This window comes from Stenella coeruleoalba, assembly GCF_951394435.1.
Source record: "Stenella coeruleoalba genome assembly, chromosome: 1".
Taxonomy (NCBI): Eukaryota; Metazoa; Chordata; class Mammalia; order Artiodactyla; family Delphinidae; genus Stenella; species Stenella coeruleoalba.
In genome coordinates, this window is record NC_137169.1 from 113,637,192 (window position 1) to 113,662,124 (window position 24,933).

The window sequence follows — 24,933 nt, forward strand, 5'->3', positions numbered from 1 at the left end:
AGTTCTTTAAGTTGAAGTGAAAGGATGCTAATAAAGAACATAAAAACATATGAAGACATAGAACACATTGGTAAGGGTAAATATATAGTTAAATTCAGAATACTGTAATACTACAATATGGTGATGTGTTAATAACTTAACTCTAGTATAAAGTTTAAAGGACAAAAGTATAAAAATAAATATAATGATAATAATTTGTTAATAACTACACAATACAAAAAGTGGTAAATTGTGACATCATAAACATAATGTGGAAGGAGTAAAAGGGTAGACATTTTGTATGCAGTTAACTTGTTATCAGCATAAAATGGACTGTAATATCTATAAGATATTTTATGTAAGCCTCATAGCAACAACAAAACAAAAACCTACAGTAGACACACAGAAGACAAAAAGAAAATCTAAGCATACCACTATGAAAAATCATCAATTCAGAAAGGAAAACAATGACAGGAAGAAAAGAATAGGAAGCTACAAAAAGGCAGAAAATAATGAATAGGATGGCATTAGTAAGTTCTTACATATCAAGAATCATTTAAGTGTAAATTAATTCAATTCCTCAATCAAAAGGCTGAGTGGATAATAAAACAAGGCTCAACTATATAAGCTCACAATAGAAGCATGTCACCTATAAGGACACACATAGGATCAAAATGAAGGAATGAAAAAAATATTCTGAGTAAATGAAACCAAAAGAGAGAAGCTATATTTATATCAAACAAAACAGACTTTAAGTCAAAAGCTATAACATGAGACAAAGAAGGTCATTATATAATCTAAAAGGGGTCAATTTATCAAGAAAATATAACAATTGTAAATATCTACGTACCCAACATTGGAATGCCAAAATATGTAAAGTAAATGCTAACAGAACTAAAGGAGAAAAAAGCACTAACACAATAATAGTGGGGGGCTTAACTATCCCATTTCTACAGTGGATAGATCATCCAGAGAATCAATAGGGAAACAGCGAATTGGAACAACACTACAGACTTAATAGACCTAACACACATATATAGAACATTCCACCCAACAGCAACAGAATACACACAGTTATCAAGTACACATAGAACTTTTCCTAGGCTAGATAATATGTTAGGCCTCAAAACAAGTCTCAACAAACTTAAGGAGAAATAAATTATATCAAGTATTTTTTTTCCTACCACAATAGTATGAAACTAGAAATCAATAACAGGAGGAAAGCTGGAAATTTTACAAATAAATGGAAATTAAACAACACACTTCTGAACAAAAAATGGATGAAAGAAGAAAGCAAAAGAGAAGTCAAAAAATATCTTTAGACAAAATAAAATAAAAACATAACACACCATTACTTGGGAATGCAGCAAAAAGAGTCTAATGAGGAAAGTTTATAGCTATAAAAGCCTACATTTAAAAAAACATAAAAGAAAGACCTCATATGAACAACCTAGCAGTGTACCTCAAGGAACTGGAAAAACAAGAAAAAACTAAGTTCAAAGTTAGCAGAAGTAAGGAAATAATAAAGATTAAGCAAAAATAAATGAAATAGAGAATAGGAAAACAATAGAAGAGAATAAGAAAGCTAGAGCTGGTTCTTTGAAAAGATAAACAAAATTGACAAATCTGTAGTTAGATTAATCAAGAAAAAGAGGACTCAAATAAATAAAATTGTAAGTGAAAAAAGGAGACATTACAATTAATACCACAGAAATACAAGGGATCAGAGGAAACTACTATAAATAATTATATTCTGACAAATTGGACAACACAGAAAAAATGAATAAATTCCTAGAAACATTCAATCTATGAAGACTGAATCATGAAGGAACAGAAAATCTGAAGAGATCAGTAATAAATAGGACATTGAATCAGTAATCAAAAACTTCCCCAAAAAGAAAAGCCCATGACTGTATAGTTTCACAGGTTAATTCTAGAAAGCATTTAAAGAAGAATTAAAGCCAATTCTTCTCAAGCTGTTCAAAAAATGGAAGAGAAGTAAACATGTACAAAAAAATTTTATGAGGCCATAATTACCCAGATACCAAAGCAAAACAAGGGCACTACAAGAAAAGAAAAGAAAAAAAAAAACCTACAGGCCAATATCCCTGATGAATATAGATGCAAAAAAAAAAAAATCCACAAAATACTAGCAAATTGAATTCAACCACACATTAAAAGGATCAAATATCATGATCAAGTGAAATTCATTCCTGGGATACAAAGATGGCTCAACATATGCAAATCAACAACTGTAATATATCAATTTAATAGACTAAAAATTAAAACTATAAGATCATCTCAATAGATGCAGAAAAGACATTTGACAAAACTTTTCATGATTAAAAAAACTTTCAAAATTGAATATATAAGGAATGTATCTCCATATAATAAAGGCCATATCTAACAAATCCACAGCTAATATCATACTCAAAGGTGAAAAGCTGAAAACTTTTCTTCTAACATCAGGAACAAGCAAGAGTGGTCATTCTCACCAATCCTATTCAACATAATACTGGAAGCCCTAGCCAAAGCAATTGCACAAGAAAAAGAAATAAAAGGTATCCGAATCAGAAAGGAAGAAATAAAATTTTGTATGTGAATGACATGATTTATATATAGAAAACCCTAAAGACTCCACCAAAAATCTTCTGGAAGTAATAAAATACAGTTAAATTTCAAGATAAAAATAAACACACAAAAAATCAGTTGCATTTCTACACATTAACAACAAATTATCTGAAAAGAAATAAAGAAAACAATCTCATGTATTATAGCATCAAAAACAATAAAATACTTAGGAATAAATTTAACCAAGGGGGTGAAAGGTCTGTATATTTAAAACTATAAGACCTTGATGTAAGACATAGAAGAAGACACAAATAAATGGAAAGATATCTCTTGTTCATGAATTGAAAGAATTAATATTGTTAAAGTGTCCATACTACCCAAAGCCATCTATACATTTAATGCAATCCTTATCAATATCCCAATGATATTTTTTCACAGAAATATAACAAAGAATTCTAAAATTTGTTTGGTGCTACAAGAGTCCCCAAATAAGCAAAGCAATATTGAGAAAGAAGAACAAAGCTGGAGACATCACACTTCCTGATTTCAAACTATATTGCAAAGATATCATAATAAAAACAGTATGGTATTGGTATAAAAACAGACACATAGACAAATGAAACAGAATTGAGAGCCCATAAGTAAACTTAGGCATAAATGGTCAATTAATAATTGACAAGAGAGCCAAGAATATTCAGTTGAGAAGGGATAGTTTCTTCAATAAATGATGTTGGGAAAACTGGATATTCATATTAAAATAATGAAACTGGACTCCTATCTTACATTACTCACAAGAGCAAGACAAAAACAAACACATAGATACAAAGAACAGATTAGCAGTTACCAGAGGAAAAGAAGGTGGGGGAGAGCAAAGTGGGTAAAGGGAGCCAACTATATGGTAGTCGACTGAAACTAAACTTTTGGTGTTAAGCTCACTGTAGTGTAAATGGAAGTCAAATTATAATATACACATAAAATTTATATAATGTTATAAACTGTTACCTCAATTTAAAAAAGAGAAAAATAGAAGAAACACAAATGAGGGGAAAAAATGAATAAAAAGAATTTAATAACTGGAAAATAAAGAAAAACATGGTTAAAATGGTAAATTTTATGTTATTTATATTTTAGCAAAAGAAAAAAAAAGAAAAAATATATTATGATTTATCATATAACAGGATACTACACAGCTTTTAAAATAGTACAATAATCTACATACAGACTTTAAAATATTTCATGATATTTTATTAAATAGGTATACTTCTAAATACCTATATATTCACATGTATGTAGAAGTGTTTCTACAGAAAAATAGAAAAATATCTGCAGAGCTAAGATTTTAACAATGCTAAGCTTTTAACAATGGGTACCACTTGTGGTAACTTATAGGGAAGACTTTAACTTTTACATTATATACTTTTAAAATGTTTTAATTTATGTGTTAGCTTATGATTGTTTTAAAATTAAAATACAGACTTCAAACCATATTATCACGTTTTCAAAAAGTTTGTGAATTAAGGAAGAAAACATATTCCTAAAGCTTTCAGAGGTTGCAACAAATACAGAACTTTGGATGTAGTGAAACTTACTGAGATTATATCTCCTTATAAATATGGGGGCATCTAGATTGGCACCTAGATTGGCCTGACATACAAAATATGTCATTAAAATTTAGTATAACTGCAATGGTATTTTATGTAACTTTGCTTTCATTTTAGTTTGATAACAAATTCACTGAGTCACATATTTTATGTAGAAACAGGATGATTAACATAAGGGGCAGGGCTGGAACTCTGTACTGTCTAAGCAGAGAAAGCACTTGGACAAAAAATTATGGACACAGTTTTCTGTATGGAGCAGTCCCACACAATCACTAACTTTGGGTTCATGCTTTCTAAGCTTCATTGTCCCTCTACCCCATGACCTCAAGTTCTTTTATTCCTGTCCTGTTTCCTCTTGTAAAAAGAACTCAGAGCAGAGTTTGACCTGTACCTGAAAGAACCAATAGGAATCCGGTTCTAGTAACAAAGTTCTTCCCACTCCTGAGTTCATGTTGGTTCTCCTGGGTGATCTCTTCAAAGCTTGAGCCAACTTCACTTCACAGTAGATGCAGGAATAATCTCATGGAGGTAAGCACCTGGATGAGGTGTACTGGAACGCTGATTCTCACAGGATCTCTGAAGGACATATTAGTTCGGAGGTATAGGGTCATGCATGGTTTCCCAAGAGCAGAATCTTCTATAACTTTACATAGCATCTTCATAGTCCACATCTGTAAGATCCGCCTTCTTCAGCCTAGAATAGATGGCTGAGGAGTTCTAAAAGAAAGATACATGGATAGAACCTGAGCAGGGAAGACAAGTCGAACATGTTTCCCACAGGTCCTCTTCCCCAGTCCTCTTCCAGTCAGCCTGGATGCACCCTATCATGGAGCACCACTCAAGACAAAATCTGGAGCCTCTTGGAAGACTGTGGCCCTAGGCCACCATTTTCAAAGGGCCTGCGTCCCACTGTTGGGCTACTGAGACGCTCCTGATGAGCTGCAAACTGACCCATACAAAGCCTTCTCTCATTTTTATGAGTCATTGTTAGGCTGTTCCATGGACTATAATTTTTCAAGGATGTCATAATTTTGTATTCATAAACTAAATTTAGCCTGTTACTGGAGTTTATCAAGGACTTGAACTCTGTCCTGAGATATTTGGCTGCCACACCATACTAGACTCAAATACAAAGCACCTACTCTATTTGCACATATGCAGAGTTGGAATTTATGCAATTTTCTGAAAGCATTTTTTTTTTTTTTTTTGCGGTACGCGGGCCTCTCACTGTTGTGGCCTCTCCCATTGCGGAGCACAGGCTCCGGACGCGCAGGCTCAGCGGCCATGGCTCATGGGCCCAGCGGCTCCGCGGCATGCGGGATCCTCCCAGACCGGGGCATGAACCTGTGTCCCCCGCATCGGCAGGCGGACTCCCAACCACTGCGCCACCAGGGAAGCCCCAAAAGCATTTTTGTATCATCAGTGAAGTCTTGAATTAATCAAGGTTCAGAAATTACTGATTTTTTAATGACAAAAATCACTTAGGTTAGCTTTATTCAATATTAATTTAGTTTTTGACACGTTGTTTGGTTAAACACAAAATGATGTATGTATGGTTCAACAGTATTTCAGGATAAAGATTTTCAAATCTATAGAATTTTTAGACTAAGCATGCACTACAGTTTAGCTACGAACCTTCCATATGTCCATTGCTAAAAAAAGTATACGTGAGCCTCTAAAATTACCTTGTACAATGACACTTTACTGTTATAATAAAATATTTTTATCCCTGTGGTGTGAGGAGATAAGGTAGGAGATAGACCATGAGATATCTTGTTTTTCCTAAGTGGCCATAATTTTAAAAATTTGAGCACCTGTCCCCAGAAGAAAGAGAGAAAGAGCATGGAGGAAAGAACAGGGATTCTAACTCACCTTATCCCCAGTATGCATCCCAGGAGGTTCTTCTGTGGAGACAAAAACATATGTGAGATTCCATTTAAAGTCCTTCATTAAATTAGTGTTAAAGGCTTCTTTCTGTCCTGTCTATTTCCCATGGACTTACTTCCATTAATATTTTCTGTCTCACTTTTCTGCCTATCACAAATATGACTCCTTACTATACAGAGGAAAACTAGTACCTAGGGGGAGTGAGGGTCCGCCAGCCCCTCCTGGCATTTGTATCTCTCAGCATTTCTGTGCCTACCAGGTACGGGATGGGACAACAGCCACAACTAGGCAGCTGTATTGGGGTGCTACAGGGAGTACATAGCTGGTACTGTCTCCAATGCTGCCATCTGACTGGGGAGTGAGATATACAGGAGGCCAAGTTAGCATTAGCACTGGCATCTACTCAAGACAGCAACCAGACCAAAGGCCAATCTTCATAAAAGGCACAGCAATGCTCATAGTCAGCTCCGAGAGCAGAAGCAGCAGTGCCAAAGAACAGAGCCATGTTGCCATACACAGTCACTGATTATCCTCCCGGTTCCAGGAAAGACAAAAGTCAGAGACAAATTCACTCCCTCATGTCTCACCTGCTGCCGGTTGCTGTTCCTGCTGCACACAGTACACCAAAGAATAAACCTCATCCCCACTTACAACATTCACTGAAAGAGAAAAAAGGAGGCATCGTGACATGACACAGTCCCTTCTTCCTGCCATTTAACTCACTCCATACTTACCACCTATCACAGCCATGAAGATAGATGAGTCATTTATTTGTAGAGGTGGCTGGGACACAGCAGGGTCAGATTTGGTTAATAGACATCACGTTATTGCTTCTTCCCCAGCTTGGTCTGCCTACTTTGGCCCAGGTCATTTGGGAAGCCTCACCATTTTCATAGTTATGGTGTAGTTGCTCTGGGGCTTGTGAGTTGAGGTAGGTGGATTCTTGGGGTACAGGGCTGGGAAGGCTCCTGCAAACACAGAAACACATGCTATCTATCTGGGATAGCATCCTAGATGTCCCAGACACAACTATTTAGGATTATGAGTAAAACACTGAAGGAGAGAAGCATGTTACAAAGTGTCCTGAATAGAATGCTAATTTATGGGGAAATCAGAAATCAGCACAGCTGTCTGATACAAGCCCTATACTTGCGCTGAGCAGGGCATTGCAGAGTATCACTGGAGTATATATTCCACAAGTGTACGGTTCTTATTTGACAGCTTACTGTGGAGTTGCCCACACCCAGAATAGTGCCATTCACATCATAAGTGCTCGGTAAATATTGAATGAAAAATTATTGATTCACTCCAGATGGAAACCGGTTGCTAAGCAGAACAAGCAGCTTGAGGAAGGGAAAGAAGAAAATGCTCTTGCATGTGCATTACTGAAAAAGTGCTATTCTGATTTGGAAAAAAATATGGTTTTTGTTGGCAAAAATAATAACAGTATAAAATGTATCAACTAAACACTGATATCCCCCAATGGAAGTATTTTAAAAATCTTTTCCTTTTCTAACCAACAAGGACCTATCGCATAGCACAGGGAACAATACTCAGTATTTTGTAATAACCTATAAGGGAAAAGAATCTGAAAAAGAATATATAACTAAATCATTGTGCTGTACACCTGAAACTAACATGACATTGTAAATCAACTATACTTCAATAAAATAAAATCAAAAATAAATTTAAAAAAATCTTTTCCTCTTCTAAGGAACTTGATCAACAATTTTTCAGTATGTTTATTACTTATTCTCTGGCCTGCATTATGGAAATGTGTGTATATCTTAACTACTCTAGGATACTGAAAACTCTTAAGATCTCTCCATATTTTCATGCTTTCTAGCACTCAACAAAATGACTTACAGACTCTCAGATACTGGTTGATTGAATAAACGCATGAAACTGGTCAATATAACAGAAGTGTCTTATTCTGTAGATTTAGTGAGGGAGACAAATTAGGAAAAATGATGAAAGGATTTAAATTAATTAGTTAATATATAAAAGAAGAGGAATAGCAAATGAAGTTACCAGTGGAAGAACACTGGAGTAGCAGTTTTGCATATGACAAAATATGGAAAAAAGCTCATGAGAGAGAACAATTCAAAAAATTGTTTGAAATAGATTTTTCTACATTAACTGTGCACACAGAGATAGCAGAGGTCTCACCTGAGTGGATCCCTGGCTGAACGACTTCCTGCAAGTCAAACAAATGAACATACATGTCAATGAGGGAACTCTCTTTCTCAGTGCTTTCATACAGCCCCTGTGCAGGGAATGTGCCTTGTTCCAGGATGCCCATTGCAAGATGTCACTGTGTGCTCAGAGGACATCCTGGCAATTATTTGGGCAGATCCTTCATATTGCAGATGAAGAGATTTAGGTCCAGAATAGTTAAGCGAGCTTCCCAAAGACAGTTAATACCAGAATTGGACTTGAGCCCAAGGCTCTGTACCCACACACCTATAACATTTTTGGGTTTTGGTTTTAGAACCATAAGACCTAATCCTATCATGACAAAAGGCACTTCCATAGACACAGTATAGTTGGGGTGACGTCTCCAAAGATGCCCAAAAAGCTTGGAATTTAAGTAAGAATCTCACATTGTCCTCTCTTGCCCCATCTCCAACTTGCTCAATGGAGAACAGGAAACCAAGATTAAACATACAAATAAATAGGTAATAATCAATTGTAATAACGTGTGAAGTTGTTGGTACTCTGAGGAAGCATAATAGAAGAGAATTGTAAGCTGTGTGGTCAGGTGAAGCCTCTTGGAGAAAATGACATTTAAGCTGAAAAGTGAGAAACACTCAGCAAAAAGCATATGTCTGGATGTGTGGGTAAATATTTCAGGGAGAAGAAAAACCATGTGACAATATTCTAAGGCAAATAAGAATTAGTGCAATGACTTTACCTGGGAGATTGTCAGTATAGCTGGAACTGCTAACTGTATTTCTCTTCTAAGTGGCTGATTAGTTATTTTAAGTAGTTACATTTTTGTATAAAAATTAAACCACAGAAGTACAAGGTATCAGTTTAACCTCAATTGATAATATGTGGGGATGAAGGGCTTTACTAAAAACTTTCACTACTTTAATAGGTGCCATTCCATGTGCTGGGGCAGTGGGGATGGCTATGAGCAGATCTATAGGCAAGGTGGCTAATGGGATATATTCATCCTTATTAGTATATATGTCACAAATCTTGCCTTATCTCAGTGAAAACAAAGGTCACAGTAACAAAATACCAATCTCTATAAATACAAACCTATTTTTCTCTTGAGCCAGCAGCAAAATAATAGGGTCATAGTGGTGGGACCAGAGATGCCAAGCAGCACCTCCATGACTCCTGAAGTAAGAACTTCTTTTCTGTCCTCCGTAGGCACTGAAGGGAGAGACCTATACATGAGCTGCCAAGGAGAAGGGCTTGGGTTTGGAGAGCAGATATCTTGAGTGTGGGTTGAGGAAAGGTCTGCTCTTCCTGGGGGAGTTGGGGAGGTAGGACTTACTTATGCACCTAGAGACTTGCAGCTTATCACATTGTTGAGAGAAGAGAGGCACCAGTTTTGGTGTCCCCCATGCCCCCTCGGATATATCTCCCAGGACAGGACTACCCATAGAAGCCTCATCTTGGGTAGCACATCACCAGAAACTTTGTGGGGTCAGCAAAACTCTCCCAGAATGCTGAGAAAGAGACATTGACTGAAGTAGTTCCACAGCATGAGCTATACCTATGATATTGAGTGGTACCACCTCACTGCACTGGGCCACCAGGCCATTGTTGGCCTCACAGTAGTAGTTTCCATAATGTTCTGCAGTCAGAGAGAGGTTGAAAGTCACTCATCCTCCAGAGGGAGCTGAGCTGCTCCCCAGGGTGACATCCTCATGATAAAACTGTACAGGATCGGGGGAGAGCCTCTCCAGACCTCGCAGTGAAGCTCCACCACATCCCCCAACACAGCCTGGGCCCCAGGAGCCCTGAGGGTGAGGACAGGGTGAGACACTGGAACTGAGAGAGACAGTAGACTGTCAGAGGGGGTCTCTGATGATGACAGACTCACAATCCCTTCCCACAGAGGCTCAGCGCCAGTTAACTTCCTCAGGGTGTCCCAGGGGAACATGCTGGCTGAGCAGAAAGGCAGTGGAACTTACTTCTGACAGTGATACTCACCAGCTCACTGAGCCTGGGGCCATAGCCATTGTCCTCCGCACAGTAATATTGCTCAGAGTCACTCTCCCTCACCACAGAGATCCCAAACGTCACCGTCAGTCTTCATTTCCAGGTTTAAACCCGGGGCCCCTTTGTACCAGAAGAAGGTGATATCTCCTGTGCCCCCAGTGACCAAGCAGACAAGAACCAGCTTTTCTCCCTCCATCATGTATCCGCCTGGAGGTTGTATCTCCAAGCTCACATTACTGATGGGGAGTCCTACATGAACACAAGATGACACAGGAAGGCCCTGAGTAGGGAGGGTTTCAAGGACAGGGTATGTGCGACAGTCCTGAGAGCAAAGGCCTCTGGTGAAGTCAACAGCTTATATTGTTTAAAGGTGGGGCAGGGAGCTAGTGGGCAAAGGGGGTCCTGCTGATTTGGAATTGGCATTGGTTGGGTTGATGGTGGTAGGGTAAGAAAGACACCGTAATATTCCCATGGAGGCTACAGTGTCTTCTCCCTGCCTAGGACAGTGTGATACCCTGAACGCTGATCTCTCAAACTCTCATTTTTCAAGGCACAATAGTATAATTTTTACAAGCCTAGGTTACAAATCACACTGCCTGGGTTTGAATGTTGGTTCCAACTCTTCTTGTGCATGCTTGATCAAATTACTTAACTTCTCTGAGACTCAATTTCCCATCTGGAAAATGGAGAAGATAATGACAGTTATCTCCTACAGTTGTGATGCTTCAATTAAACAACATGTGGGTCAGATTGGTTCAAGATGACAGAGTAGAAGGACATACACTCACTCCCTCTTGCAAGAGCACTGGGATCACAACTAACTGCTGAACAATCACTGACAGAAAGACACTGGAACTCTCTAAAAAAAATACCCCACATCCAAAGACAAAGGAGAAGCCACAATGAGATGGTAAGAGGGTCATAATCACAATAAAATCAAATCCCATTATGCTGGGTGGGTGACTCACAAACTGGAGAACAATTATACCACAGAAGCCCACCCACCAGAGTAAAGGTTCTGAGCTCCACATCAGGCTTCCCAACCTGGGGTTCTGGCCACAGGAGGAGGAATTCCCAGAGAATCAGACTTTCAAGACTAGTTGGATTTGATTGCAGGACTTTGACAGGACTGGGGGGAAAAGAGACTCTACTCTTGGAGGGCACACACAAAGTAGTGTGCTCATCAGGACCTGGGAGAAGGAGCAGTGACCCCATAGAAGACTGAACCAGACCTATATGCTAGTGTTGGAGGGTATCTTGCAGAGGCAGGGGGTGGTTGTAGCTCACTGTGGGGATAAGGACACTGGCAGCAGAAGGTCTGGGAAGTACTCCTTGGCATGAGCCCTCCCAGAGTCCACCATTAGCCTCACCAAATAGCCTGTAGCCTCCAGTGCTGGGTTGCCTCAGGCCAAACAACCAATGGGGAGGGAACTCAGCCCCACCCATCATCGGACAAGTGGATTAAAATTTTACTGAGCTCTGCCCACCAGAGCAATACCCAGCTCTACCAACCACCAGTCCCTCCCATCAGGGAGCTTGCACAAACCTCTTAGATAGTCTCATCCAGCAGAGGGCAGACAGCAGAAGCAAGAAGAACTACAGTCCTGCAGCCTGTGGAACAAAAACCACATTCACAGAAAGGCAGACAAAATGAAAAGGCAGAGGGCTATGTACCAGATGAAGGAACAAGGCAAAACCCCAGAAAAACAACTAAATGAAGTGGAGATAGGCAACCTTCCAGAAAAAGAATTCAGAATAATGATAGTGAAGATGATCCAGGACCTTGGAAAAAGAATGGAGGCAAAGATCAAGAAGATGCAAGAAATGTTTAACAAAGACCTAGAATAATTAAAGAACAAACAAACAGAGATGAACAATACAATAACTGAAATGAAAAACACACTAGAAGGAATCAATAGCAGAATAACTGAGGCAGAAGAACGGATAAATGACCTGGAAGGCAGAATGGTGGAATTCACTGCCATGGAACAGAATAAAGAAAAAGGAATGAAAAGAAATGAAGACAGCCTAAGAGACCTCTCAACAACATTTAAAGCACCAAAATTCACATTATAAGGGTCCCAGAAGAAGAAGAGAGAGAAAATATTTGAAGAGATTATAGGTGAAAACTTCCCTAACATGGGAAAGGAAATAGCCACCCATGTCCAAGAAGTGCAGAGAGTCCCAGGCAGGATAAACCCAAGGAGAAACACGCTGAGACAATAGTAATCACACTGACAAAAATTAAAGACAAAGAAAAATTATTAAAAACAACAAGGGAAAAATGACAAATAACATACAAGGGAACTCCCATAAGGTTAACTGCTGATGTCTCAGCAGAAACTCTACAAGCCAGAAGGGAGTGGCATGATATATTTAAAGTGATGAAAGGGAAGAACCTACAACCAAGATTACTCATTCAGCGAGGATCTCATTCAGATTCGATGGAGAAATCAAAAACTTTACAGACAAGAAAGACTTAAGAGAATTCAGCACCACCAAACCAGCTCTACAACAAATGCTAAAGGAACTTCTCTAAGTGGGAAACACAATAGAAGAAAAGGACCTACAAAATCAAACCCAAAACAATTAAGAAAATGGTAATAGGAATATACATGTCGATAATTACCTTAAATGTAAATGGATTAAATGCTCCAACCAAAAGACACAGGCTCGCTGAATGGATACAAAAACAAGACCCATATATATGCTGTCTACAAGATACCCACTCCAGACCTAGGCACACATACAGACTGAAAGTGAGGGGATGGATAAAGGTATTCCATGCAAATGGAAATCAAAAGAAAGCTGGAGTAGAAATACTCATATCAGATAAAATAGACTTTAAAATAATGTTACAAGAGACAAGGAAGGACACCACATAATGATCAAAGGATCAATCCAAGAAGAAGATATAACAATTATAAATATATATGCACCCAACATAGGAGCACCTCAATACATAAGGAAACTGCTAACAGCTATAAAAGAGGAAATAGACAGTCACACAATAATAGTGGGGGACTTTAATACCTCACTTATAACAGTGGACAGATCATCCAGATGAAAATTAATGAGGAAACACAAGCTTTAAATGACACAATAGACCAGATAGATTTAATTGATATTTATAGGACATTCCATCCCAAAACAGCAGATTACAATTTCCTCTCAAGTGCACGTGGAACATTCTCCAGGATAGTTCACATCTTGGGTCACAAATCAAGCCTCAGTAAATTTAAGAAAATTGAAATCACGTCAAGCATCTTTTCCAACCACAATGCTATGAGATTAGAAATAAATTACAGGGAAAGAAAATGTAAAAAACACAAACACATGGAGGCTAAACAATATGTTACTAAATAACCAAGATCACTGAAGAAATCAAAGAGGAAATCAAAAAATACCTAGAGACAAATGACAACAAAAACAAGATGATCCAAAACCTAGGGGATAGAGCAAAAGCAGTTCTAAGAGTGAAGTTTATAGCAGTACAATCCTACCTCAAGAAACAAGAAAAATCTCAAATAAACAATCTAAACTTACACCTAAAGTAACTGGAGAAAGAAGAAGAAAGAAAACCCAAAGTTAGTAGAAGGAAAGAAATCATAAAATTTTAAAGATCAGAGCAGAAATAAATGAAATAGAAACAAAGATCAATAAAACTAAAAGCTGTTTTTTTGATAAACAAAACTGATAAAATATAGCCAATAAGAATTAGATTAGAAATGAAATAATTTCTAATACTCAATGATTAGAAATGAAAAAGAAGTTACAATGGACACCACAGAAATACAAAGGATCATAAGAGACTACTACAAGCAACTCTATGCCAATAAAATGGACAACCTGGGAGAAATGGACAAATTCTTAGAAAGGTATAACCTTCCAAGACTGAACCAGGAAGAAATAGAAAATATGAACATGCCAATCAAAAGTAATGAAATTGAAACTGTAATTAAAAATCTTCCAACAAATAAAAGTCCAGGACCAGATGGCTTCACAGGTGATTTTATCAAACATTTAGAGAAGAGCTAATACCCTTCTCAAACTCTTACCAAAAAATTGCAGAGCAAGGAACACTCCCAAATTCATTCTACAAGGCCACCCTGACCCTGACACCAAAACCAAAGATACTACCAAAAAAGAAAATTACAGACCAATATCACTAATGAATATAGATGCAAAAGTGCTCAACAAAATACAAGCAAACAGAATCCAACAACACATTAAAAGGATCATACACCATGATCAAGTGGGACTTTTCCCAGAGATGCAAGGATTCTTCAATATATGCAAATCACTCAGTGTGACACACCATATTAACAAATTGAAGGAGACAATCCATATGATCATATCAATGGATGAAGAAAAAGCTTTTGACAAAATTCAACACCTATATATGATAAAAGCTCTCCAGAACGTGGGCATACAGGGGACCTACCTCAACATAATAAAAGGTATATACGACAAACCCACAACAAACATCATTCTCAACAGTGAAAAACTGAAAGCATTTCCTCTAAGATCAGGAACAAGACAAGGATGTCCACTCTCACCACTATTATTCAACATAGTTTTGGAAGTCCTAGCCACGGCAATCAGAGAAGCAAAAGAAATAAAAGGAATACAAATTGGAAAAGAAGATGTAAAACTGTCACTGTTTGCAGATGACATGATACTATACATAGAGACTCCTAAAGATGCCACCAGAAAACTACTAGAGCTAATGAATGAATTTGGTAAAGTTGCAGGATACAAAATTAATGCACAGAAATCTCTTGCATTCCTATACACTAACAATGAATGACCAGAAAGAAGAATTAAGGAAACAATCCCATTCACCATTACAACAAAAAGAATAGAATACCTAGGAATAAACCTATCTAAGGAGGTAAAAACCCTGTACTCAGAAAACTATAAGACACTGATGAAAGAAATCAAAGATGACACAAACAGATGGAGAGGTATACCACATTCTTGTATTGGAAGAATCAATATTGTGAAAACGACTATACTACCCAAAGCAATCTACAGATTCAATGCAATCCCTATCAAATTACCAATGACATTTTTTTTACAGAACTAGAACAAAATATCTTAAAATTTGTAACACCATACACAAAAATAAACTCAAAAGGATTAAAGACCTTGATATAAGACCAGACACTAAAACTCTCAGAGGAAAACATAGGAAAAACACTCTTTGACATAAATCACAGCAAGGTCTTTTTTGACCCACCTCCTAGAGTAATGGAAATAAAAACAAAAATAAACAAATGGCACCTAATGAAACTTAAAAGCTTTTGCATAGCAAAGGAAACTGTAAACAAGACAAAAAGACAACCCTCAGAATGGGAGAAAATATTTGCAAATGAATCGATGGACAGAGGATTAATCTCCAAAATATATAAACAGCTCACGCAGCTCAATATTAAAAAACAACCAACCTAATCAAAAAATGGGCAGAAGACCTAAGTAGACATTTCTCCAAAGAAGGCATGGCCAAGAGGGAAAATCTGCTCAACATCACTAATTATTAGAGAAATGCAAATCAAAACTACAATGAGGTATCACCTCACACTGGTTAGAATGGGCATCATCAGAAAATCTACAGACAACAAATGCTGGAGAGGGTGTGGAGAAAAGGGAACCCTCTTGCACTGTTGGTGGGAATGTAAATTGCTACAGCCACTATGGAGAACAGTATGGAGGTTCCTTAAAAAACTAAAAATAGAACTACCATATGACCAGCAATCCCACTACTGGGCATATACCCAGAGAAAACCATAATTCAAAAAGACACATGCACCCCTATATTCTTTGCAGCACTATTTACAATAGCCAGGTCATGGAAACAACCTAAATGCCCATTCACAGACTAGTAGATAAAGAAGATGTGGTACATATATACAGTGGAATAAAAAGGAACGAAATTGGTTCACTTGTAGAGACATGGATGGACCTAGAGAGTATCATACAGAGTGAAATAAGTCAGAAAGAGAAAAACAAATATCGTATATTAACACATATATGTGGAACCTAGAAAAATGGTAGAGATGAACCAGTTTTCTAGGCAGAAATTGAGACACAGATGTAGAAAACAAACTTATGGACACCAAGGGGGGAAAGCGGTGGGCAGGGTGGGTGGGTGGGATGAACTGGGAGATTGGGATTGACATGTATACACTGATGTGTATAAAATAGATAACTAATAAGAACCTGCTGTATAAAAAATAAAATAAAATAAAATAAAATTCAAAAAAAAAAAGTAAAAACAACATGTGTGAATCACTAGAACAGGGCCTATGGCATATGAACTGTCCAGAGGTTTTTTGTAGTGGTCTAGGTTCACGGAGTTGAGTTTTGAGGAAGTCTGGGAAAGCCCAGCTTTCGGAATGTATTAGCAATTGCTTTATGGTATCATGGCTACGTCTTTGTCTGAGAGTGGGAGAGGATGTCAGAAACGTCAACCATGTTATATGGAATAACACGGTTCAGAATCACAAAACACCCTCATTCCTTTTTATCTGTCAAAATCAGACCTCAGCTTCTCTTCCATAAGCCCTTCCCCCATAGCCTTTTCCTCAAGGCCTCCTCTTACCGCCTCAGTCAGATTTCTCCCTTCTTTGTAGTTTCTATTAACAGTCGACCTTTATGACACCACCAATTTCACCCTAGTTGTTTAGGAGGCCAGTTAGGCATCAGCTTCTCATAGTCAGGGACAATATATTATGCAGCTATTTCCTCCACACCCTCCAGCACAGTGATGACACACGGTAAGGGCTTCCTAAAAATTCTTTTGTTTGCTTGAATGCAAATAGCAAGGATAAGGGAAGACCCCTTAAGAACTCTGATAAAAAGAAGCTCAGGTACATGTCTCAAACAGCATCCATGCATGCAGGAGCAGAACGCAACAGTCAGGGAAGACCAGCCTCGTACCTCTGCCCTTCTCAGCCCACCCCAGCAGAGGCCCCCACCGGAACTCACCGTGTACTTGGATCTGGACTCTGCAGCTCCTTTTGACTCCGAGTGGTGTTGCCTTTGCTTGACACCAGTAGGACCCTGAGTCTTCCCTCCACACAGCAGGAATCCAGAGCTCTGGGATGCTGTCCCAGTCCAGCCCTAGGGCCTGCCATCTTTGTAGAAGTGGAACTGGAGCTGAACATCTAACTTCTGTGGAAGGGCTGGGTCTCACAGGCCAGGGTCATTGACTTCCCCTCTATGGGCTGAGAGGGGCTGAGTATCAGGAAGAGCTCTAGAGGGAAGAGTTAAACACATATTCTAGGGCAATGGGGTTCAGAGATCCTGATGGGTGGCACTTTGTGTTCTCAGCATTTGCTCTCAGCAAGACTCAAAGGTCCAGCTCATTGGACATGCAGACCACTTCTCACATTACCGCCCTGCCTCGACATGGCACATGGGCTTTCAACTGCTCACCCCCAGCACCTCCTGCCCCTGTGCAGCATCACTTCCTTCTACAAGGCAACCCTTACCTTTGACTTGGTTAATACTCTTTGAAGTTTCTATCCATGGACTGAAAACACTTTTGGAGACAATGCAGGGATACTGATGACTGTCACTAGAGTTGGCATTGGAGATGGTGAAGCTTGAAGTTTTAGGAAAATATATTTTATTCATCCTTGTTATAAGCCATATTGGTCATTTTCTTCTGTTCCCATTCCCCTGATGTCTCAGACCCATGCTATCTCTTTCAGAGATAGAATATGAGACATGGAGAATCGGTCTGGGAAATACTCAGAGGAACTCTATTTGTTCCGTACTGTTTCTCTCCTGCCCCTTTTATTGCTATTCCTAATGGAAGGAAGAGGCATGCATTTGTCTAGAAATACCCTGCATCCATACATCCACATGGCCCAGATCCCTTGATCTGGGACCTCTATACAAACCCCTATAGGAAGCATGTATCCCTTTTTGGCCATAGGGGTTCTTTTCCGGATGAATTAAAGATGAGTAAAGTTGTGTTCTGCTTTCATCTCATCTCCTTATCTATCCCAGTTGCAGCAGACCATGAAACATTGAAAGCCCTGATTGCATTTGCTCTCGGGGCATTTGTTTATCCAACCCTCAGAGCCTCTGTTCTTTTGGAAGTTTTAAGAGTATTCCTAAGAAAAGCCTCTTTGTCTCCTCATCAGATGAAAATGCTAAGTGTTCTAGATCACTGAGGGGTGATTCCCAGTCCAGTATCTATAATCTCCAAGCCTTCCAACTGGAATGCTTTACCCTAGGACGTTTAAAAATTCAGTTGAACTGTGGTACCAAAATATTTGCCCTGTGCTGAGGCCTGGAATACCCTGTGCATTAATCACTTTCTCTCCTTGGAAAACTGTAGTCCCCAGAGGACTGAGGAGCAGCACAGCTTTGGGTGCATAGCAGAAAAAGTGAATAAAAGAGGCATCTAGGCACCTGTAACCCACTCTTTTGAATGGGTCTGGGGTGGGGATGGAATAGGACACTGGACAGGGCAGTTTGCATGGGTCCAGAGCTCAGTCTTGCAGCTTGGAGCTTGTTTCAGAAAATTCTCAGGCATAGAGACTACCTGGCAAATTCCTGGTGGCAGAAGCTTTGTTTCTTCATCCTGGATGTGGCTTTGGACTTTTGCTTAGGCTATGACTGGTCAGGCACATTTGCAGAGTAAAAGCAGAGCCAAGCACAAGGTATCATGGAATTAACATAAGGCATGAGTTAGACTTGGATAAACATCAGGTGAGGAAACCAGAAGCCTGAGTTGGTTCTGAGTATCTCTTGTCATAGGAATTCCAAACCCTGTGTTCCTAGTTGCACATGCAGCCTGTGTTGAAGTAGCAGGATAATCTCTTTTAACCCTGTGCTTATTATTTTAAGCACAAGACAGCAGTCCTCATATATATTAGATTTAAACATACTTCAGTGGAAGATTCCTTCTGGGGGAAAATTTCCTCCTCTCCTCATCTGGTACAAGTAAGACTGAATCAGGAGCAAACTAATGAAGTAAGTTTGCATGAATCAGAATCTAAGAGAGAAAACGCACCGGGGTAACAATTGTGGCTGCAGAGCAAGGTCGAAAACAGGAAGAAGGCAGCAGTCTACAGTTTGTACATGGCCCACGCATTGACTGTAATGTTGTTCTCCGTGGAGGCGTGACTTTGGCATTTTTTCCAACACTTCTGGTGGAGTACCCAGCTGGGAGTACACAGGGGCCTTGGAGCCCTTCTGCCAGAGGGCAGAGATTTTTCTATAACATCAACCTTCAGCACCCCCTGACTTCCTTGTGCAACCCTCCCTAAGCTGGGACGTCCCAGAAAAAAAAAGATTGTGGTCTTGAGAAGGTCAGAGCAAGATCTGCTCCATCAGCTGAGCATGTACATGTCACGTGCAGAGACTGCTGTGAACACAAGCACCCTGGGCCCAAGGGGGCTGCTGTCATCTGTATACTGGATATCAAACAGCTATCCACAGGCCTCCTGCACTGGCTCAAGTGACAAGATACCTGCAGACCTTGAAGAAGAAAAGGAAGTGCAACTCACCAGTTGCTTCACAGAGTGGAGCTGGGAGAGAATTTAGCAGAGATCAGTACAGGGCAGCAAATCCCAAACATACCCAAAGTTTAACTCCCACGAAGGCTTTCCCAACAACGCACCGTCCTTCTTTTGTGCCCTTCCTCTCTTTTTTCTCTCTTTCCCTCTCTTTTTCTCTTTTCCCCTTCCTATCTTCTTATTTTCTCCCCCTTCCCTACCCTGCTTCCTTCCTCCTTTCTCTCTGTTCCTTTCCCCACATTCCACATCAATCACCTGCCTACAAAATGACACAGAGTTCTGTTTTATGATTGTAATTTACAATAACTTCTCTCACCGTGGTTATGAGATGGTACCTTTGTTGTATAACTACTTAGCCGCTCCCTTCCTCAAGCCATCATCCTCATTCCCTCTCTCAAAAGTCTGATGATCCAGCTCTAGACTTGCTGACTCATGGTAACAGCAGTCAGGCAAGGAGGGTGGACAGGCTTATGCTCAAGACATGACACCTCTTTATTTAACAACTTCAGGGCAGAAGAGGCTTAGGTCCAGAGAAGGACTTCAGATTTCTCCAAAGATTCTCTCTTATCCCAAGGATTTGACCATAATATTATGGCATAATGGTCAAGAAAAGAAAATCCTGGGGAAAACGCAGGCTTTGTAGCCAGATGACATAGACTTGAATCCTGACTCTTTCTCTTACAAGCTGTGTGACTCTGGGAAAAATGCTTTACCTCTCTGTGCTTTAGTTTTCTGTAAAATGGAGATAATAATAGACCTACCTCACATAGTTTTGTGAAGATTAAATGAATTGATATCCACAAAATGCTTAGAAGAATGCCTGAAATTTATCTAGCATTTAATAAATATTATCTCACTATTATTATCTATTTTAGTTCAGTTCAGTCTGAGATGCCTACTGTTTATATTAAATGTTTATTTGAGGGCTTCCCTGGTGGTGCAGTGGTTGAGAGTCCGCCTGCCGATGCAGGGGACACAGGTTCGTGCCCCGGTCCGGGAAGATCCCACATGCCGCGGAGCAGCTGGGCCCGTGAGCCATGGCGGCTGAGCCTGCGTGTCTGGAGCCTGTGCTCCGCAACGGGAGAGGCCACAACAGTGAGAGGCCCGCGTACAGCAAAAAAAAAAAAAAAAAAAAAGTTTATTTGAATAATCAGTTCCTCAGGAAGGAGAAGGGAATCAATGAGGGCTAGCATGAAAATCACATTTTATTTATTCATCCATACTACAAATAATTTTGAATGCCTACTATATGCCAGACATTGTACATTACACTTAGTTTGCAGGAATGAACATGAATGACAATCTTTTCTGTCAAGGAATTTACATTATAGTGGGAGAGAGCCAATCAAAAAAATATATATGTAACATGATTTTAGAGAATGGTCAATGCTCGTAGAAAAATACAGTAGAAAAATAAGTTACAGAGTACCTTGGGATGGTCTTGACTATTTAGATATATGTCAATTGAGTAGAAACATGAATGAAATTAGAGAACAGGCCTTCTGAATATTTGGGAAATAGCATTCCTGGCAGAGAAACAGCAAGTGCAAAGACCTTGAGAAGGAATGAGCTTGTCCAAGGAAGAATGAGAAGGCAGGTACACTGGGAACTGACTAGGTGAGGGGAAGAGTGGTTGATACTGGTGTGTGAGAAGTAAGCAGGGGCCAGTCACAGAAGGCTTTGTGGGCTTGGTAATAGCTTTGGATTTTGTTCATGATGTAATGGAGAGCGATGGACAGTTCTGACTTAATTTGCATTTGTAGAATCATTCTTCCACTGTAGAAAGGACAGACTACAGACATGCAAGAGTAGCAGGGAGAACATTAGTGGGAGTTTAGTCTGGAAGAGTGAGGATGGTGGCTCAGGCTAGGCAGTATTGGTGCTGTGAAGGGGACAGATCTCAGTATATATTCAGAAGTAGAATCAATAGGAATTACTTATGGATTGGATATAAAGTGTCAAAGACAGAGAGGAATTAAATATAACTCCTAGATTTTTGGCCATAGCAACCAGAAGAATGGTGGTGACATTTACAAAAATGGAGAAGTGGTGGGGAGAAATAGGTTAAGTCCTATGGTGATGGTGATTCATGTGGAAGATCAAAGGATCTGTTAGGACATGTTGAGTTTAAAATGCACATTAGACAGTTGAATGGCAGTTGAATATATGAAAGGTGTTCAAAGGTGGGATCGAAGTTGGATAAATAAGCTTGATTTTAAGCTGTTTAAACTTAAAGTGACTGAAGTGTATAACTTAGGGAATGAGTATGGATGGAGAAGAGAAGTCTACGTACCAATCTTGAGAAACTCAAACATTTCAAGGTCAGTAAAGCAGCAGGTATTAAGTTAGAAAGAATACCAGCAGAATACAGTATTTAGAAGCCAAGTGAAAAAGTATTTCCAGGAGAGGGAATGATCAACTTATGTCAAATACCCCTGAGATACTGAATAAAATGAGAAATAAAAATTGAATCCTGGGTGAGGCAACATAGAGGTGGTTGATGATATTAACAAGAGCAGTTTCAGTGGAGTGGTGAGGACAAAGATTGATTGAAGTGGATTCAATAAAGGATAAGGAAGAACAATAAGGACCTAAAACAGTTTAGCAGTTTACAGGGGTTAGGAATGAGGGAGGAGTTGACTCTAAAGGGATTGAGGGCATGAAGGAATTTTTGAAGTGATGGAAATCTTCTGTATTTTGATCGTGGTGGTAGTCATATGACGCTAAATCTTTGTCAAAAATCATAGACGTTGCATCAAAAAAGTGTATCTTATTGTAATGTAAATTAAAAATGAATTTTAAAAAGAAAGGATGGGAGGAGATCAAGTAAAGATAATGACTCACTGAAAACTATAAAAGGATGTGCAGAATGGTGAAGCAAACGGAGGTCACATTTCTATTATTTTAAGATAGAAGATATTATGGCGTATTTGTATACTCATAGGAATAATCCAAGATGGAGAAATATTTTGATGATGGAGCAAGGGAGTCTGGGACCCAATGCACAAGTGGAGAGTCCTGTCTTCAATTCGGATGAGGGAAAATATATCCATAATAGGGAGAGAAAAGGCAGAGTATGTAAATGCAGAGGTGGACAGGTTGATAAATACAGCCGTATAAAGATGAGGAAATTTTATTTCGATTGCTTTTATTTTTCTCACGTTATAAACTAAGAGTAAGAAGAGAAAAGTTTGAGGAGAAAGGAGTGGGTATGAGGAAGTGGTCATCAAGAATGGAAGAGCAGGGCTCCCCTGGTGGTGCAGTGGTTGGGAGTCCGCCTACCGATGCAGGGGACACGGGTTCGTACCCCGGTCCGGGAAGATCCCACATGCCGCGGAAAGGCTGGGCCCGTGAGCCATGGCCGCTGAGCCTGCGCGTCCGGAGCCTGTGCTCCGCAACGGGAGAGGCCACAGCAGTGAGAGGCCCGCATACCGCTAAAAAAAAAAAAAAGAATGGAAGAGCATTGACTCTGAAAGAATGGGAGGATTGCATGGCACCCGAGATTGGTGGTCCTACATTTAAAGAAAGATACGTCAGCAGGATTGTACCTTTTGCTTAGAGTCACATTCAGCTGCTTAGGCACGGGTGTGAAGCATGCAGAAAAGTGTATTAGTCAGGAAAGTGCTATGGGGAAGAGGGATGAAGGTATATCCAAGGGGAGTATTGTGATAAACTACAGAATCTAAGTACTGTGAGAAGTGAGGACATGGAGTGTAGTAATTTGACAGTGGAAACCTAAGCCTGGGGAGGGGAAGACATGTTGAATATGGAGCATTAGAGAAAGTGAGCTGGAAATACAATGTAGTCGGGTAGGGAGGTGGATGCTGAAGTCAAATATTTTGGAAGTGGGACCGTCGTTGGTAATGATAAGTTCTAGGGTTTGATGGTAGAAATGGGGAAGTCAAGGAAGGATATAGGAAAATCATGTTGATTATAAGAAGGGCAAGGAACTGAGAGGCCAGTTTGTTGTTTGAATTATCTTTGTGGCTATCGAAGCCACCAAGAACAAAGTCAGAATCAAAAGTGGAAAGAAAGAGAACACTTCCTATGAGATAAAAACTAAAAGGATAGTTTTCTTCCAAAATCTGGCTTTCCAGTGTCTATGACTTTCTGCCCAACTCTAAGCCCTCAGTGGGAAGTAAAGATCTGAGCGTGCCTGACCATTGCCTGGCAGAAACTTAGTCCTGAGAAGTTCCAATGCTCTTCAGGAAGCCGGGCACCAGGGAATGGAAACCCATACCCTTTTCTGAGTTGTCCTACTCACCACAGATCAACAGCAAGCGCCTCAGCAGCATGAGGACCGGGTCAGGGGACTGGAACTGGAGGTGCTCTCTCATCGAAAAAAGAATTCACCTTAGAATCAGGAGGCAGTGGCTTGTCAGAGGTTTGAGGAAGTCGGGATCAGAAGTAACACAACTGAAAGCACACATTTACAGAAATAGAAGAAGGAACAAGAGCCTTCTGATGGCCAATCTCTATTTCCTCAGCTCTGGAGGCCAAGAAAATTAAATATAATCCTGTTTATAGTTTGGTTCTGTTTCCAAAATGTGAAGATAATGCATATTAGTACATCAGCTCCTTCTTCAAGAACACAGGTAGCTCAAAGGAAGTTTCCCAAAGGCAGTTTCTGACTTTGATGAACATCTCATCAGGCAGTGGTTCTGCTGAAATTCAGACGGCATGTCTGTCATCTTTGATAAAGATGTCTCCTCGACCGTATCTAATCAGCACATCCTTTTGTCTCACAGCAGCCTCTATCGTAGTCACGCTATGTACAAGAGTCAGTAAGGTGGGGACCGATGGACTGTCACCCAGGTTATGTGTAATGTCTGACAGTTGTTACACAGGATGATTTTCAGGGTCAAGCTATCCATAAAATACTAGCTTGCATATTTAAACATTCACAGTGTACCAATAAGTGAGCGTGAAACAGCTGAAAAATAAAATCATGGGAAATTACAACCTGGGCAACATTTATAAGTGAAATACAGGAAACAGGCATATGCAAATTATCTTCTGGGCATTTGGGGTCAGTTCACCATTATCACTAACCCTGGCGCTTGCAATATTGTTCCCCCCCTCACCCGAAATCAGGATATTTATAATCTCTTCCATTTCTTCCTTGAGCACCTGTGGCTACCAGTTCTCCACACTTGAAGCCTGTATTTAATTCTGATTGT

The 24,933-nt window shown here is 39.6% G+C and overlaps 1 pseudogene across 1 annotated transcript; it reads right to left on the reverse strand.

Annotated features, from left to right (window-relative positions):
- Nucleotides 1–4,796: 4,796 nt before the first annotated feature.
- Nucleotides 4,797–24,397, reverse strand: LOC307198149 (Fc receptor-like protein 1; annotated as a pseudogene). The gene is made up of 11 exons: nucleotides 24,386–24,397; nucleotides 24,018–24,106; nucleotides 19,745–19,765; nucleotides 17,208–17,475; nucleotides 10,190–10,466; nucleotides 9,769–10,046; nucleotides 9,306–9,422; nucleotides 6,924–7,067; nucleotides 6,626–6,697; nucleotides 6,024–6,055; nucleotides 4,797–4,868 (listed from the first exon to the last, which is right to left on the reverse strand). The product of its transcript is annotated as an Fc receptor-like protein 1 (transcript).
- Nucleotides 24,398–24,933: the final 536 nt, after the last annotated feature.